The sequence below is a fragment of the Gymnoscopelus braueri genome, assembly GCF_963280865.1.
Source record: "Gymnoscopelus braueri genome assembly, chromosome: 12".
Classification (NCBI taxonomy): domain Eukaryota; kingdom Metazoa; phylum Chordata; class Actinopteri; order Myctophiformes; family Myctophidae; genus Gymnoscopelus; species Gymnoscopelus braueri.
The window spans coordinates 3,877,618-3,896,575 of record NC_137614.1 but is presented as its reverse complement, the minus strand read 5'-3'; positions in this window follow the sequence as shown (position 1 = coordinate 3,896,575).

Here is an 18,958-nt window from a genome sequence, read left to right as displayed (position 1 = left end):
TATGTTACTGTGTAACAAAAACGGATTTAAAACATTAATAATTTATCTAAATGGATAAATGCTGTTCAAAGGAGTGCATAGCCTATACAAATTGGACACTGGACAGGAGACGGAGCTTAGTGCCGGAACTTGCAAGGTACGCACGCGTTCGGGGAGACCCCCTCTACACCGCCACACTCTCCGCTAAGCGGCACTAAGGTGTAGAAAAAAGTGGCGGGCCGTCCAGTGAGGTCAAGGGTCAGAAAAGGGCCTTTTTCAGTGCATAGCCTATACAAATTGGACACTGGACAGGAGACGGAGCTTAGTGCCGGAACTTCTGAGGTACGCACGCATTCGGGGAGACCCCCTCTACACCGCCACACGCTCCGCTAAGCGGCACAGGTGTATTTTGAAAAGTGGCGGGCCGTCCAGTGAGGTCAGGGGTCAGAAAAGGGCCTTTTTCAGTGCATAGCCTATACAAATTGGACACTGGACAGGAGACGGAGCTTAGTGCCGGAACTTGCAAGGTACGCACGCGTTCGGGGAGACCCCCTCTACACCGCCACACTCTCCGCTAAGCGGCACTAAGGTGTAGAAAAAAGTGGCGGGCCGTCCAGTGAGGTCAAGGGTCAGAAAAGGGCCTTTTTCAGTGCATAGCCTATAGAAATTGGACACTGGACAGGAGACGGAGCTTAGTGCCGGAACTTCTGAGGTACGCACGCATTCGGGGAGACCCCCTCTACACCGCCACACGCTCCGCTAAGCGGCACAGGTGTATTTTGAAAAGTGGCGGGCCGTCCAGTGAGGTCAGGGGTCAGAAAAGGGCCTTTTTCAGTGCATAGCCTATACAAATTGGACACTGGACAGGAGACGGAGCTTGGTGCCGGAACTTGCAAGGTACGCACGTGTTCGGGGGGACCCCCTCTACACCGCCACACGCTCCGCTAAGCGGCACAGGTGCATTTTGAAAAGTGGCGGGCCGTCCAGTGAGGTCAGGGGTCAGAAAAGGGCCTTTTTCAGTGCATAGCCTATACAAATTGGACACTGGACAGGAGACGGAGCTTAGTGCCGGAACTTGCAAGGTACGCACGCGTTCGGGGAGACCCCCTCTACACCGCCACACGCTCCACTAAGCGGCAAGTGATGCATCATTACATTTCACATAGAAATAAATGTACCCATGTGGTTTTGCCAATTGCAATGCATTTGCTGGTTGAAGGATGTTTATATTTGTATCATCTGCTCTAATTACAACATTGTCATAAAGCAAATGTGCCCAGAAGTGTCCGGCTTTGGCCACTGAGCCTACATGACAAATGATTGAGCCCAACTTATACTTAATTTTACTGCTGTCACGAATGGGAATTTCGATTATATCAGATGGGACTACAGGCGTGTGGAGCACCGTCCCACCATTATCAACACGGGACACAGAAAGAGTAATGACATCAGGAGCATCAATCCAACATATTTGTCTCTTCATTGCTGAACCACATGCTGTACATCTCTGTTGACCTTCACCTTCCATGATTGTGTGTTCGAAAAGAGAATTGAGGGACTCACATTTCTGTGTCAGCGGTAATGCAAAAACAGTAGGCGCGCATGAAATGCTTTCAACTTTCGATGCACATTTTTTACAGATGTCTGTATGTTTTGCCATAGCAGTTGTTTGGACACTACAATCATGCAACCAGATTAATAATTTGTGTATCAAATCTAGTGGGTCATTGTGCATTGACAAGGACAACGCTGGGATGCTCTTGACTAATTCTTGAGTGACACCATGGATTGTTTTAGCATCAAATGTGTTTGCGTTTCTGACCCCTGACCTCACTGGACGGCCCGCCACTTTTGTCTACACCTTAGTGCCGCTTAGCAGAGAGTGTGGCGGTGTAGAGGGGGTCTCCCCGAACGCGTGCGTACCTCGGAAGTTCCGGCACTAAGCACCGTCTCCTGTCCAGTGTGCAATTTGTATAGGCTATGCACTGAAAAAGGCCCTTTTCTGACCCCTGACCTCACTGGACGGCCCGCCACTTTTGTCTCCACCTTAGTGCCGCTTAGCGGAGAGTGTGGCGGTGTAGAGGGGGTCTCCCCGAACGCGTGCGTACCTCAGAAGTTCCGGCACTAAGCTCCGTCTCCTGTCCAGTGTCCAATTTGTATAGGCTATGCACTGAAAACGGCCCTTTTCTGACCCCTGACCTCACTGGACGGCCCGCCACTTTTGTCTACACCTTAGTGCCGCTTAGCGGAGAGTGTGGCGGTGTAGAGGGGGTCTCCCCGAATGCGTGCGTACCTCAGAAGTTCCGGCACTAAGCTCCGTCTCCTGTCCAGTGTCCAATTTGTATAGGCTATGCACTGAAAACGGCCCTTTTCTGACCCCTGACATCACTGGACGGCCCGCCACTTTTGTCTACACCTTAGTGCCGCTTAGCGGAGAGTGTGGCGGTGTAGAGGGGGTCTCCCCGAACGCGTGCGTACCTCAGAAGTTCCGGCACTAAGCTCCGTCTCCTGTCCAGTGTCCAATTTGTATAGGCTATGCACTGAAAACAGCCCTTTTCTGACCCCTGACCTCACTGGACGGCCCGCCACTTTTGTCTACACCTTAGTGCCGCTTAGCGGAGAGTGTGGCGGTGTAGAGAGGGTCTCCCCGAACGCGTGCGTACCTCAGAAGGTCCGGCACTAAGCACCGTCTTGTAATTATGTAATTCTAGGCGTCTGCTTTAAAATCAGGGTTGGACTGATAACATAATTATTACCTAACTACAGCAGAATGAAAGGAGAGACATTTAGCAGGGAAAAACGAAAGCAATAATATAAGGTTTTCAGGTTACACTTTACACTTGCAGGACAAACATTAATTAGAGAATGCATGCTTAAAGGTAGGGTAAGTGATATTTTTTGGTTAAAACAAAAAGTATTTTGTTAAAAGGTTAAAATACTATATTCTGATAGTAATCATTGCTATATAGTGTTTTTTCAGTAACAGATGTCTCCCTGTCTCTCCAGCTCTTTAATAAACAGAAAATACATTTTTCGGTAGGTGTCAAAGTCTCAGCCAATCAGGAGAAAGTACCAATTTTTAAGCTTAATTTGTATAGTGTTCCAGTTCAAATTTTATCTGCTCATTTCTTAGTGTCATCACTTCCAATTTCACTTGTTTAATCTGTATCCTGATTGAGTTCTCTGTCCTGGTTGGATAAAATTGGAAATGAAACTGAAACTGAAACGAAAATGCATTTCCTGTTTAATAAAGAGGTGGAGAGACAAGGAGACTCCTAATACTGAACAAACACTCTATATCAATGAGTACTATCAGAATATAGAGCTATTTAACACTAATTTTAACCAAAGCAAATCACTTACCCTACCTTTAACCATTCAAAGTGTTTCTAACCTAAATGCAGTGGTTTTCAAACCTTTGAATAAATTCCTGTTACAAATGGCCCATATTTAGGTGTGAAGTGCACATTTGATGGGGGTCAATAGCCTCAATCTGGAACAACCTGGCAATTAGAAGTGATCTAAGCCATTTAAAAAGACATACTGTACATCATAAATGTATTTTTTATATACGATTGTGTCCTTTTTTTAAACTTGCCACTTGGAAGTGTTTTAGTATGATTATTTTAAAAGGCATACATCATAAATGTATTTTTAAAATAGATTTGTGTCTTTTAAAAAATATTAAAAAATGTAGATCTTATTTTGAAGGCAACCGGAAACCTTATTTCTGCTAGCTCGAAAACCGGAAGTCCAATTTCTGCTCACGGAACGGAGCTGCAAGGCGAATAGGAAGGGTAGTGTTTCCTGAAGAGGTGGGTTTTCAGCCTGCGGCGAAAGATGGGCAGTGACTCTGCTGTCCTGACATCAGTGGGGAGTTTATTCCACCACTGTGGGGCCAGAACAGAAAAAAGTTGTGACCGTGTAGATCGGCCAGAAGGACCCTTGAGCGACGAGGCAATCAGTCGCCCCGAGGTGGCCGACCGAAGTGGTCGGGCAGGGGTGTAAGCATCGACCATAGCCCGGAGGTAAGAAGGAGCTGTTCCTTTCACTGCCTTATAGGCTAGCACCAGGGTTTTACTGGATGGGAGCCGCTACGGGGAGCCAGTGTAGAGAACGGAGAAGGATAGTTGTGTGGGAGAACTTGGGGCGGTTGAACAACAGACGAGCCGCAGCTTTCTGAACAAGCTCCAGAGGTCTGATGGCAGATGCCGGAGCACCAGCAAGGAGGGAGTTGCAGTAGTCCAGGCGGGAGATGACAAGAGCCTGGATGAGCACCTGGGCTGCCTTCTCCGTGAGGAAGGGGCGAATCCTCCTGATGTTGTAGAGGAGGAATCTGCAGGACCGTGTCACTGATGCGATGTTTGCCGAGAACGACAGTTGATCGTCCAGGGTCACACCCAGATTCTTCGCAGTCTGAGTTGACGTCACCACAGCATTAATCTGAGTTCCCAGAAGTTTTCGCCAGCTCTCGCATACAAACGGGAGGGGCGAGGAACTTCTGGGCCAAAACCCCTGTATTTGTGGGCAGGGATGTAACTTACGCTCAGAATCTGAGCGGACATGCCTCTTACCGGTCTGAGAGCTGTGCAACTCGTCTAAACAGTCCGACGAGAGGCAAACAGCAGTACACAACAATGGCGGCCGCAATTTCTCAAGGAGAAATTGCTTCCCGTCGCTCCTATTTAAATGCAACACCCACTGCATGTGGATCCCGCCCCCTTTTCTTCATTGGCTATTGATTTGAATCAAAACGCAGTGGCTGCGCCCCTGCTGTCCAGGCTGTGAGCCGAAGTCTCCCAGACTACCACAGCATTAACAATGGTGATGGCCATGTCTCGGTGAGGACAGCCCTTCCCCGGGAGGAACATCAGCTCGGTCTTGTCCAGGTTCAGCTTCAGGTGGTGCGTCGACATCCACTCCGAGATATCAGCCAAACAAGCAGCAATGCGTGCCTCCACTTGTGTGTCAGAGGGGGGGAATGAGAGGATCAGCTGGGTGTCATCGGCATAGCAGTGGTAGGAAAAGGAGTGGATGACAGCACCAAGAGATGTAGTGTAGAGAGAGAAAAGAAGAGGACCCAGAACCGAGCCTTGGGGAGTCCCAGTAGTGAGCCTGTGTGGTTCTGACACAGACCCTCTCAGTATCACCTGGTAGGAGCGACCCGTCAGGTAGGATGCAAACAGGGAGAGTGCAGAGCCTGAGACACCCATCCCCTCAAGGGTGGAGAGGAGGATCTGATGTAATACACTTATATAATGTAAAGCTCTCTGTTCCTACTGTAATATACTTATATAATGTGTAAAGCTCTCTGGTGTTACTTTGAGAATACCAATTTCACCATTTGCATTATACGCTGAAAATAAACGACAGGCGTTTACTTCCGGCTCAATGTGTCACAAGTATGAGCAGCAAAGGATCCAGGCACCGTTGCCTTTCGCCGCCTGGTGGAGGAGGTGTGTAACTGAATAAAGGATGGGTGGAGATGGATAGATGGATAAATAAATAGATAGATAGATAGATAGATAGATAGATAGATAGGGACATACAAGGTAATCAGTGATGATATATTAAATAATACCTTTCATAATCATTTTGACATCATTCCGTCTCTTAGTTTCTTAAGCTTCAGTGCATCTGTAGTTGGACTTTGTGTGGAATGTGTTTCCAAACAGTTTCCTTCCTGGGCTGACTAGAGTCGAAGCATTCCTGGACTCGAGTTGACAGGATCCTTAAAGATACCATGATTGTTTATAGACTCATTTATGTATCATGTATTTATGATCCCCAAACCTGTTGTTTTAGGGTGTACTGGTTTCAGTTCATTCAACCCCCTCTTGTGTGTTCGCTAGTAGTCTGGTGCGCCCTAGCGAGACATATACTTCACCCCGCAACGGTATTGCGCGCCGAGAACAGCTGACAAACACGCTCATAACCGCGTCGCGGATGAGACCATTGTGAGCTTGGAGGTCTGCTATTCTCGGCCGTTCTCTGCAGCTGCGCGAGCAAGAGCAGGTTCTGGTGCCATGATCATAGAGCACTCCCTACGTTCTTATGACAGCCACTGGAGGAGGGGTTTGGGGGACAACTGCTTTGAATTGTTATTGTTGTTTACACTCAACAGAAACCAAGGATTATATATTTCAAGAGCGAGAGATCACAGTAAACATCCTAAGCATTCTTCCTCCACACTGGGAGAAAAACAGCATCTGAAAGTTTGATGGGATGCATTTTTACACGTGAGGCTGTGACCACTTTAACATTGCATCCTATGAGTGGTGGGGTTCATTTGGTGCCGTCCTGCGGGCGCATACTGGTTCTTATCAGTGTGACGTTGTCTGTTAAGGCGTCTATAGAATTACATAGGACCACAATGGAAACAAGCCCTTAGGACTTTTTGTGTCATCCTTTTTTAGCATTATTGTATAATTGTAATTCTGTCTATTTTGCAATATTAAGTATTCAATCAATCAATCAATGAACAGAGTTTTTCCTTCTTTTTGTTTGCTTTGCCTAATTCTGTAGTCTGTAGTACTCTTCCCCGAGACAGACAGTGTGTGTGTGTGTGTGTGTGTGTGTGTGTGTGTGTGTGTGTGTGTGTGTGTGTGTGTGTGTGTGTGTTCATGGTCATGAACAAATAGCTGAAACCATGTCCCACATCTTAAATGGGTGCCATGTATACAGGGGACTTTACATAAGTAAGCATGACAGAATAGTGGATTTGATATCAAAAGATATCTCTTCTATTTTCAGGTCCTCCATCACGCTGTATAAGCATTCTACTGTGAAGCCAAGCATGTTTAGCCTGTGTAATGATGATTATGTGTTCTCTAACATTTCAGCTAACACCCCTGATGTCATTGTTGTTAATGAAAACCATAGGGAGGTGTTCATTCTCGAGGTCGGCTGTACTTTAAGATTACAGTTTAGAGGAAGCCTTCCTAACCAAAATGCTAAAATATCATCAGCTAGAGCAGACCATCTCTCAGCTAGGCTACAGATGTAAACTGTTTTTTATCTTTGGTAGCCTATAGGGCACGTGCACAAGTTGGTTGTGAGGGGCCTTCAAATGGCCGGCCTCTCCAAAAGGAGGGCTAAACAATTAGCAAGGTACTGCTCAATATCAGCTATTATAGGAAGCCGCTAAATTTGGAGGAGGCGTTGTTTCCTTTACCCATGATTGTTGTCTGCTGTGTTTGACAAGTATGCCAACATTATTGTATGTAACAATGTTCTGCCTTATATGCACTTTGTAACTGGCTGTTTTCCCATTATCTGACTGCACTGGCAGTGTTTATGTCCTTTGTACAAGGCATTTCTTGTACTTCTGTTTAAGTGGGCATAAATAAATATTTCAAATGTGTGTGTGTGTGTGTGTGTGTGTGTGTGTGTGTGTGTGTGTGTGTGTGTGTGTGTGTGTGTGTGTGTGTGTGTGTGTGTGTGTGTGTGTGTGTGTGTGTGTGTGTGTGTGCGCGCGCGCGCATGCGTGTGTGTCCGCATGCGTGTGTGTGTCTGTGTCCGTAAGTAATAAATCAGTGGCCAGCTGCCGGCTGATCTACTACTGCTACAGAGAGAGAGAAAGGGGGGGGGGGGGGGGGGAGTAGAGAGAAAGAGGTCGAGGGAAAAATGTCAAACATTTAGTGATTATTAGAAATGGAGACATGTAAAGGTGGAAAAGTAAACGGTTAAAAAAAGAGTCATGACTGATTTTTGTGTCCGGTTTATACAAAAGGTTGGACAACTGTGTGATAAACAAAGGTAGTAAATAATAGCAAATCTGGTCGTGTTATTTCAGTAACACGACCAGAGCCTTGTTGCATGTAGCACTGGTCCAAAACCTACATTTCCACAATGTCCTACGAAGACAGAGAGAGAGATGACAGTAGGCCTGCATGTGGGAGTTCACACACCCCAGAAGTTCCTCCCCAAACACCATGGCCAGTCTTCGTCTCTCAAAATTGCCGCACCATGAATTTGCACATGTAGCCTACATGACGTTGACTTGACATCAACCACCAAGGAGCTTCAGGTAATAAAGATAAACCTGAACCCTTTATTGATACTCTGAGGTGAAGGAGTCAGAGCAGCAACAGAGACAATGGAACGGGAGAAACAATGATTGATTGATTGATTGATTGAAACACACATACAGTAAGTGTACAGTGTGTATATATTTATTTACTCATCGTTTTCTCTTATTTATGTTTTATTATTTATAAAGCACATTTATATAATGAAACCTGCCCTCACTGCACTATCTACAGATCTAACATCCCACGTTTTTTTTTTGGTTTGTTTTTCTCGCATGTGAAAACGTCCTACGATGGAGTATAAATTATAGGCTTAATATACAGCCTGCCCTTGAGAGGAAGAGGGAAACATACTCAGAGCTGGCATAAGACGCGCATGCCAGCTCTGAGTATGTTTCCCTCTTCCTCTCAAAGGGTGCGAGTGCTCACAAGCGAGGTGGAGGAGGGCCTTCCCTTACCCAGTGGAAGTCGGGTGTAGAGGCTACACTGGGATATCCACCCAGCGGCTCCTAAAGTCCGTTGGGATCAAAAGCTCCAAGCTGAAGAAGGCCCTCAAAGTCCTGGCAGAGGAGGCAGAGCAAGGGAGCTTCTGGCTGTGGCTCAGGAGAAACGACAAGGCGTGGGGAAAGCAAGGAGCTTAGACAGGGGTCAGTAGGGAACCTTTCCTGCTGTTACTCCATCACCCTAAGATGCTCTGGTATGCGGTCAGGCCCACGCTTGACTCAGGGAGATGGACGTCCCTGCCATGCATAGTCCCTTGGGACTCACTCCAGGGACACAAAAGCAATAACACAGGGGACAGAGTGGGGGTAGAATAAGGATCCTTCAGCTGGCTGCAGGGAGGCGTCCCTGTCGCTGCTCCACCACCCAGAGATGTTACGGGATGAAAGGAGCGAAACATCTGTGAAGGGTGGCTCCCGGCTGATGATCCTGCAGCCAGCACCATGAAACCGTCGGAGGTGCGTCAGGCAGCAATGCCCAGCAAGTGTTCTCACTTGTACTTATGTCTATCTGGGTCAAAAAACAATCACGTTCATTGCAACTTAATAACTCAGTATTACTCATGATGCTAGGAATAATGATCCAGCTATGAAAGAAGACAAGATGGACAGACGGACAGACAGACAGGAGAATATTCTGTCTGTCTGTGTTACAAAGTTTGACATTTCGGTTTGAATGTTTTATTTAATCTGCTGGCTTATGGCAGCTCTCTGCTTCACACACACACACACACACACACACACACACACACACACACACACACACACACACACACACACACACACACACACACAGTGTATTTACAGCTAGTGTATTACTCAGTAACTTACTATCACTTACTGTAATGTAAATATCCCAAAAATATTTCCATGTAAAAAGAACCACAACAGATGTTCTATGAAACAAAAGGTATTTATTGAATATAGTACATTATATATTTAAATACAGGTATTTAATTTTACGGAATCAAATGTTTCATAGTCATGATTCACCAGGAGCCTGGATGGCTTGGTTCCAGGCTTAAACTAATTAATATAAAGATTTTCATTAATCTCTGTGAAAAAAATTAATGGGCTTTCGATTTGTGGCACCACAAAATGGCCGCCACTGCTATGCCCTAATGAGCCTGAAGGAACTGATTACATTCAACTGCTCCAGTTCCCAAACTTTTATCCATTTCATTTCACATTTGAAAGAGACAACAGATGTGATTCCAGATGATCTTTTACCAGTTACCATTTGTATTATGTATTTGTTTATTCGTCTTTGGGACAACAGTATTACAAAACGTACATCAGGAAAAAGCAGTTTCTTGCGTTATTACAAAATAAAATAAAGGTTGAGATCTTGTTAGAAGTGACCAAACATTTCTACCGATGTCACTGTTATGCAGGTTTCTCAATTGTCCACAGCCCTCCTCTGAGACAAAGAGTGAGTGATGGCTCCTTTGAAAAAAGCATCTGTTTCCATTCAACTAATAGCTTCTCTGCATATGAATCTATGTGCATTTGGAACAAAGCGTTAAGTTACAAACTGCAGCTAAAGGGTTTCCCCCCCTGTATGAGTCCTCATGTGTTGTTTTAGATTACTGTTGTCACTAAAGCTTTTGCTACAAACTGTGCAAGTAAACGGCTTTTCCCCTGTATGGGTCTTCGTGTGTGTTTTTAGATGACCCAATTGACTAAAGCCTTTGCTGCACACTTTACAAGTAAAGGACTTTTCCCCTGTATGAGTCGTCATGTGTGTTTTTAGATGACCCAATTGACTAAAGCCTTTGCTGCACACTTTACAAGTAAAGGACTTTTCCCCTGTATGAGTCTTCGTGTGTGTTTTTAGATGATCCAATTGACTAAAGCCTTTGCTGCACACTTTACAAGTAAAGGACTTTTCCCCTGTATGAGTCGTCATGTGTCTTTTTAGATCACACTTTTGAATACAGCCGTGGCCACAAACTGTACAAGTAAATGGCCTTTCTCCTGTGTGAGTCCTCATGTGTCTTTTTAGATCACCCTTTTGAATACAGCCGTGGCCACAAACTGTACAAGTAAATGGCCTTTCTCCTGTGTGAGTCCTCATGTGACTTTTTAGATTACCCTTTTGAATACAGCCGTAGCCACTAACTGTACAAGTAGAGGACTTTTCCCCTGTATGGGTCTTCATGTGTCTTTTTAGATTACCCATTAGATTAAAGCCTTTTTTACAAACTTCACAAGTAAAGGGCATTTCCTCTGTATGAGTTATCATGTGTCTCTTCAGATTTCCCTTATGATTAAACATTTTGCAACACACTGTACAATTAAAACTTTTCTTCCCTCTGTGACTCTGCATTGAGTGAGTTTCTTTCGATGATTTCAGGTCCTGGGACATCTTGTTGCTCAAAGACAATCTCTGTCCTTCCACATGTTGTGTCTTGTGTGACTTCAGTGTGTTTAAAGGTGACTGATCTACACTGGGCTCCCACTCATCACTATCTTCAGTGATGTCTGATTCAGAACAGTGTGAAGAGAGGAGCTGGTCATCACTAGTTGGATGTGATGTTCCACAGTCCTCTACATCAACTTGTGTTTTCATGTGTTCAGTTGAGGTGCTGGCTACAGGCTCTGTCTCTCTGTTTTCACCATCATCATCTTCACTTTTCACTGCTAGTAACGTCAGCATTGGCCTATCAACCTCTTCTGGTCTTTGAAGTAGCTCTTCCTGCTCCTCTTTAATGTGTGGAGGCTCTGGTTCCTCCTGGACCAGACTGGGGCTCCTCTCCTTTTCAGTGGAAAGCTCCTCTTTACACACAGGGAGTTGCAGGACGTTTGGGTTAAAGATCAAGTGAAAGTAATCATGAAATATTCTTTTTGAAATGTTGAACACATACACATACACAGCTTAACGTCGGGAAAGTTACACGACTCACCCATCCGCCCAGGTGGTGTAAATTATACTAATCACCATAATTGTAACAAAATTCAGAATCACAGCGCTGCCTGTTTCGGATTCCGCACGTTGAAGTATATTAATTCATTTGTTTGTCTATTTATTAACTGCTACTGTAGTCTTACAGTTCGGTACATGAAAACTCCTGTTACAGTCATGGATAAACTTCAACTCCATGGCCACGGATATTACAATTATGTACAGGCCTCTCAGAAGTACCTGTATATTCCGCATTGTTCAATAAAAAGCATTTTAATCCGATCGGTGGCCATTTTCTCATAGAGTCAGAGATGCTCATAGGCCTGCGTCCTGCGTCGCTGACGCACATTATTGAGAAAGGACGCATTCATGACACCGTCGTGGCATCCATGGGACGCACTACAGTTTTTTCACCAACAACAGAAAAAATTATAAAAATTATTCTTGGTAAAATATTTTTTTTACCGCAAATATTTTACAAATCCACCATTTTGCATGGCCGCATCCTACTTTATAAACAATAAAATCCACGTAGAAATCGTCTTAGAAAGACGATAGAAATAATAATACTCCACGGAGGCCGCCATTTTGCGCATGCTCAGACCGAATTATTTTGGGTAACACTTTTGCGTATAACACAACAAGGGCCGTCCGCGGAGTTGAAACGTGACATCTCTGTGCCGTGATGTGAGCAGACCTGATTCTATGGGTAACACATTTAACAAATGTGAATTAAAAATAAACTCTGATTAATGTTGTTAGTGGTGTAACATGCCACCAAAAAGATACTGAAGCCTGCTGCAGGGCAACAGAAAATAGTATGTATATAAAACTATAAAAATATACTATTTATATAGCTTTTTATATTTATATTTTGCTATATTAAAATAGCAAGCCTATATTGGTGCTATTTAATTTACTTTATATACTGTTCTATGTTTGCATATACTTTGCACTGTTCTATGTTTGAAGCTCTTGCTCCTGAAATGATCGATTATTTATGGGGAAAAGCCGTCATTCAACATGCAAGTCAATGGGTGACAAGCAGAGCTTGCCAGACCTTGGTCTGACAGAGTGCAGTTGGTGGGGCTTAGCGAAGGGTCCATTTCTAACGGATGCTCAGACCGGAATTTCTCAGAGGTGCTCACAGGATCGGCGCCAGTGGACCAGTCTGAGGAGCACAACTCAAGTGTCAACAAGTAGTTTATTTACCTGATACACTGTTCGGAAGAGTTCTATGGGCTGAGTGTAAGGTTGTTCTTTTTTTAACGATTGTTAGATTAATATTTATAATGATATTATTATCTTTCATTCATTCTTTTACCTGAGAGAGTGTTGCACCTGTTCTTCCTGTGTAGTAATGTCCATGTTGACACATCAGCCTCCTCTTCCTGTTCCTGTTTAATCTGTGGAGGTTGTGGTTCCTCCTGGACCAGACTGGGGCTCCTCTCCTCCTCATGATCAGATGAAACCTCTTTACACACTGACAGAAGGAAGACAGAAGAGGTCGCATCAGCACTGTTATGTTGTGTGTTACTAGGCATGTTAATGACTGTCTGACAAGAGGGGGCACAAGTACACCAGCGAGGGGGGAAAGAACCATGAAATCGGAGGCCACGGTGGCCATCGGGCTGATGGGAAGAGAGAGGCCTCCGGTCGGGCACGGCCGGGCGGCCGGGCACCCTGGAGGTCCTCGCGAGCCCAGGAGGATCTGGGGTCCGCCATGGACCCCTCCTTTGAAATTCTCTCCCGAGCCAATCGCCAATTTTTCCCAGCCCGGATATGTTGACCCAACGTGCGGACGCTGGGGACGTACGGCACGGACGTACGGGCGACCAGGCACGGAGCGACCACGTGCGGAGAGGCCCCGGCCTTCTCCGCACTCCTCCGCGGCCGACCCCGGCCTAGCGAGACCGAGACGCCCCGTCTGCCCTAGTTGCCCTGCCACGGACCGCCCGAGGGCCCCCGCTGTCGGCCTCGCCGCGAGCCCCTCACGGGGCTCTGCGATGAGATCCGTTTACCGCGGGGGCGCACTCCGGAGATTCGTTTCTCAAACCCTGCCTGTGTCGCATATTCCGGCGACCGACCAAACAGCTGCGAAACGGGCCACGGGCGCCGATCCCCCGTAACATCCCGTCGACCTGGGTACAGGGTAAAGGAGGATGTGGTGACCGTCGCAGTGCACGCCGCCGGGAGCTCTGCCGCCCCTCTCACGGGGGGCCTTGGCGACTCCGCGGTCCGGTAACCCCACGGCGCGTGCCTCAGCTGGGCGCGCAGTCCGCGGCGGAACAGGAGGCCTACCTGGTTGATCCTGCCAGTAGCATATGCTTGTCTTAAAGGGCGCTGCGGACTGGTCTGAGTTGGGCGTGCAGGCACTGCCAAGTGACCACGCCGGGACAGTAACTTATATGGGTGTAGACAACATAGGTGGCGCACGCAGGAGTTGAGTAAACCAAAGTTCCCGATTGTAAGGCAAGTTACCTTGATGGGTTGGGGGCGGGGGAACTTGACATGAACCTGCGAGCAGCTACGTATCTATGTGGGTCGTGCCCTGCGCCCCGGCTGTCCCACAACTCAGCAGTGGCTGCGCCCGAGTTAATCAAACGAGATTCCCACTGTCCCTACCAGCTACCTAGCGAAACCATAGCCAAGAGAAATGAAATCGGCTCGAACCATAGAGGGAAGAAGACAATGTTCAGCGAGGAAACAAGACCCTGCTAATGGGCGTGATAACTTTTGCGGCAGCGCTTGTACCACCAGGTACCTGCGGTCCGTAGGCCGCGGGACCCCCCCAACTTATCGCCCGCGGAGGGGCGCTAAAGTGTGGGTTCACGGACGGTGAGCCGGGTCCGGTGAGCCGGGTCCGGTGAGCCGGGTCCGACGCGCTAAGTCCCCAATAGTTCCCGGGGCACGCCTCGCCGTTTGTACCACCAGGGACTGTCGGACTGGTGGGCTGTCGGAACAGTGCCACGTAACCATTACAAAGGGAGGCTTACTGGATCCATACATTAAATACAGAGTTCCCTAAGGGATTGAATGAAGAATTATTATTGAATTGTTTTCTATGAAATGTTTTCTATGAATTGTTTGTTCTGGTTGTGGAGTTTGTGGAAACTTTAAGAATATTTTTACTAAACAAATACTATGTGTAATGCTTAATGTAAACATTAATAGTACAATGAATTGTAAGTGAATTATATTCACCAATGAGAATCAGCTGTACACTATCGCATAGCTATTATGTAATTTCCTGTTTGATGTATTCTAGTTTGAAACGCTGAGGAAGGCCGACGTGCCGAAACGCGTCCGTTTCTCTAGATAGACATGTCTGCTGGGGCTGTTCACCTCTAAAGAATAAACCAAGAATATAACTGAAGAGAGTGCGATGTTCCTTGCACCCTGTTAATCCCAAGAGACTACTCCTCAAGACTCCCCTTGAGTAGAGCACGCCTTCTCCTGACGGTATTATCCGGTAGGAGAGCTGTCTTCATATTTCTGAGGACTGACATTCCTCTGTCTGACTAAAAGATGTGTCCTCAGCATTTCTCTTCTGCCTGAATATTGACATAAATAGTTGTGTAATGTTACACCCTGTACAGGTGTCACCAATGATACTAATTAAATAAACATGCACAATAGCAGCACCCACTCTGTTTACTTTGACTTTAATGACACACAGCCTTAATTTGTATAATTGAAAAGGTCTATTCCAGTCTAAGATTAAACTAGTATTATTACATAATAATTATGTCCAGTGATTTATCTTAAGGACATCCAGACCAACGGCGCATCCAGACTTATTGCTGCAGCCAATTGGTACTTTGAACCAGGACTCACCTGTGGCAGCAAATCAATTAAGGAACCCTTAAAAGCTCCCAACTCCCCATTGGCAGTTATTTTTGTTCAGAAGGACAACAGAGGCAACAACCTGTATGTGTTGTAGAGGCAAGGAACCATGGAACCATCTGGAAGGTGAGCTTTCTACAACATCACTTCCTTCAACGTAATGAAGCTGTTCTGTTTTCTCCATCCTTGGTCTCTCTGCTCACTAAAAGGCCCTGTTCAGACTGGCAGCCCAAATTACATTGTTTTCCTATCCAGATTGGAACTAGATGTATTTGATCAGGTCTGAACAGCATAAAACCACATGGAAACTGATTCTAGTTTGAAATGTGATTCAAATGTGATTTCTAAAGATGTGTCTCAGTCTGGACATTCTGACACTGAAGCAGAATTTATACTTTGTTGTACAACGGTGTCCCTTGCCGAAAAAAGACGATATACAAGTTCACAATGCAACGTGTTGTGAACTTGTAGATCGGCTATTTTTGAATACACAAATCTGATCTGATTCACTTGCAAATAACAGTGTGAACAGTCAGTCCTAAAGATCAGATTTGAGAAAAAAATCAACAAAGGCCTTACTTTATTGTCAGGCCTGCCTCCATTCCCCCTGAGCTGCCACAACAAATAGCACCTTTAACACAGCCTGTTAACACTTACTGATTTAAGGATAATTCCTTTTAACAGGACGTTCATGAAAGTCCTTGCGGGCTTGTTTCCAATGAGGGCCTGTGAGCAATCCCTCGTCTTTGAGGGGTTAAGAGTCTTGCTCAGGGACAAATTTAATTTCATCGACACATATGCTGGCGTGGCCTGGAATCGTACCTGGGGCAACCAGGGCCTCTGGCTCCCTAGGCGGGCTCACTAACCACTCAGCTATGACCGCCCCTATATTTAACCACTTGAACCCTAGCGTCCATATTCTGGGGGGGGGGGGGAGGGATTTGCCAAAACAGCAGATCTACAAGTTAACAATGCCTCACGTTTGTGACACATTGTGATATTGTAGATCTGCTATTTGTGACAAAGAGATTTGGAGTAGACGCTAACTCTATCCAGTTCTCTAAGACTACAGGTGTTTTAGTGGTTAAAAACAACAAACCTTGTATTGGTCCATCATCACCTTTGAGTGTAAGTAATCATAGTATGTTGTATAGCCTACTTGTAGGTAGTGATCATAGTATGTTGTATAGCCTACATGTAGGTAGTGATCATAGTATGTTGTATAGCCTACATGTAGGTAGTGATCATAGTATGTTGTATAGCCTACATGTAGGTAGTGATCATAGTATGGTGTATAGCATACATGTAGGTAGTGATCATAGTATGTTGTATAGCCTACATGTAGGTAGTGATCATAGTATGTTGTATAGCCTATATGTAGGTAGTGATCACAGTATGTTGTATAGCCTATATGTAGGTAGTGATCACAGTATGTTGTATAGCCTACATGTAGGTAGCAACGTGGTGGTGTTTCTGAAAAGCTGAAGTGCTTAGAGAATGTGTTATAAATGCAGAATGTTATTTAATTATCAAAACTGAACATGTGAATTACAACAGAGATGTTGGTGCTTCATAATAACAGTGCCAGACCAGTGAATGTCAGCGGCTGTGCTCAGCTGAAATGTTATGATTCTTTGTCTATAATGCTTTATAAATATACTCATAATACATTATAATCTGCTTATAACACTGTATAATTATAAGAACCCATAAATAATAATGCTTAATAACAATAATCACAATACATTATAAAGCCATTTATAAGTTATAAGGTCAAGTATCACACAGCTTCATAATTACAGGTCACTCACAGACTTTTTTATTTTGGCCAGGATCTTGTTTCATAATAATTCTCATAGTTGTAATACATTATAATGATTATACAATGCATAAACACTGTTCATTAAACGTAAATAATCGAGGCAAAAAGCTATAATTAATGGTTATATTGATTTGAAGTCATATGGCCCAGCACTAGATCATACGTTTGTCTGATGTCATTTATAAACTCAGATTGATCCTTTGAAAAAAAACATTTCGTTTAGCTAACAGCTTCTCTGTAGCCTCGCGTGGCCAGACAATATCACACGACACACTGCGTGGATATTAGTCTGGTCCCTATCAACGATAGATTTTTTTCCAAGGGGCGGTTACAAAAAGATCCAAACGGACTCTATTGGTTAGACCTAAACCAATCAGAGCAGTGCTTCCTTGTTCACGAACCAATCAGAGCAGTGCTTCCTTGTACGTCATTGCTCCAAATAAGGTGATAAGCCCGCCCACATTTGGATACTGGGCCCTGGTTGGTTCCGCACTACTGCGGAGGGAGAGAAATGGAATCTCTATGGAGGGGGGCCAGACCTAATCTGCCGACGGCTAAAGTGCGATGCGATTTTGCAAAGGCAGATTTGTCTGGAACCAGGCTAGCTTCTCTGCGTATGAATCTATGTGCATTTGGACCAAAGTGTTTGTCACAAACTGCAACTAAAGAGTTTTCCTCCCTGTATGAGTCCTCATGTGTACTTTTAGATTACCGTTGTGGCAAAAGCTTTTGTTACAATGTGTACAAGTAAATGGCTTTTCCCCTGTATGAGTCCTCATATGTGTTTTTAGATCACTGGTTTGACGAAAGCCTTTGCTACAAACTGTACAAGTAAATGGCTTTTCCCCTGTATGGATCATCATGTGGCTTTTTAGTGGACTCAATTGTATAAATCCTTTGCTACAAACATTACAAGTAAACAGCTTTTCTCCTGTATGAGTAGTCATGTGTAATTTTAGATTACCGTTTTTACGAAAGCCTTTGTTACAAACTGTACAAGTGAATGGCCTTTCCCCTGTATGAATCCTCATGTGTATTTTTAGATTACAGTTTTTACGAAAGCCTTCGTTACAAACTGTACAAGTGAATGGCTTTTCCCCTGTATGGATCATCATGTGGCTTTTTAGATGACTCAATTGTATAAATCCTTTGCTACAAACATTACAAGTAAAGGGCTTTTCTCCTGTATGAGTCCTCATGTGTATTTTTAGATGACCCTTATGAATACAGCCATGGCCACAAACTATACAAGTAAATGGCTTTTCCCCTGTATGGGTCTTCATGTGTATTTTTAGACTACTCAAGTGTCTAAAGTATTTGCTACAAACTGCACAAGTAAAGGGCATTTCCCCCGTATGAGTCCTCATGTGGGTCTTTAGAGTTCCCTTAAGATTAAACATTTTGCTACACACTGTACAACTAAAACTTTTCTTCCCTGTGTGACTCTGCATGGAGTGAGTTTCTTTCGATGATTTCAGGTCCTGGGACATCTTGTTGCTCAAAGACAATCCGTCCAAATGTTGTGTCTTGTGTGACTTCAGTGTGTTTAAAGGTGACTGATCTACACTGGGCTCCCACTCATCACTGTCTTCAGTGATGTCAGATTCAGAACAGTGTGAAGAGAGGAGCTGGCCATCACTAATTGGATGTGATGTTCCACAGTCCTCTACATCAGCTTGTGTTTTCATGTGTTCAGTTGAGGTGCTGGCTACAGGCTCTGTGTCTCTGTTTTCACTATCATCACCTTCACTTTTCACTGCTAGTAATGTCAGCATTGGCCTATTAACCTCTTCTGGTCTTTGAAGTAGCTCCTCCTGCTCCTCTTTAATGTGTGGAGGCTCTGGTTCCTCCTGGACCAGACTGGGGCTCCTCTCCT